Source organism: Molothrus aeneus, chromosome 4, assembly GCF_037042795.1.
Source record: "Molothrus aeneus isolate 106 chromosome 4, BPBGC_Maene_1.0, whole genome shotgun sequence".
In the NCBI taxonomy this organism is placed as follows: Eukaryota; Metazoa; Chordata; class Aves; order Passeriformes; family Icteridae; genus Molothrus; species Molothrus aeneus.
This window is the reverse complement of record NC_089649.1, coordinates 32378158-32378518: the sequence shown is the minus strand read 5'-3', so window position 1 is coordinate 32378518 and position 361 is coordinate 32378158.

The following is a 361-nucleotide window of genomic DNA, read 5'->3' as shown; positions in this document are numbered from 1 at the left end:
CTCTCCTCTCACAGTCTTGGTAAACTATCAGGCGAATTTCATTCAAGTCCAGCTCCGACGAGGACCAGCTACGGATTAGAAACACGAGATATTAAAATAGTGTGTTTACTCTGCAGGTTCATTTAAGTGAAGAAACAGGTATTAGGCAAATATCTGCTTTATTCAACATTTACAGAATCCAGGTTGCGAATCACATAGCTCCAAGAAAAAAGGAACTCCAAAGGAGTGTCTAAGCTCAGTGTCACTGACAGAGGCAGGCACAGCCAGACCAATTTTCAGCCAATCTTCTTCCAAAATTTTCCAGAAAGAGAACACAAAACTTAGTCTCAGCAATCTGCTCCAGGCTTAACTACTATTATTC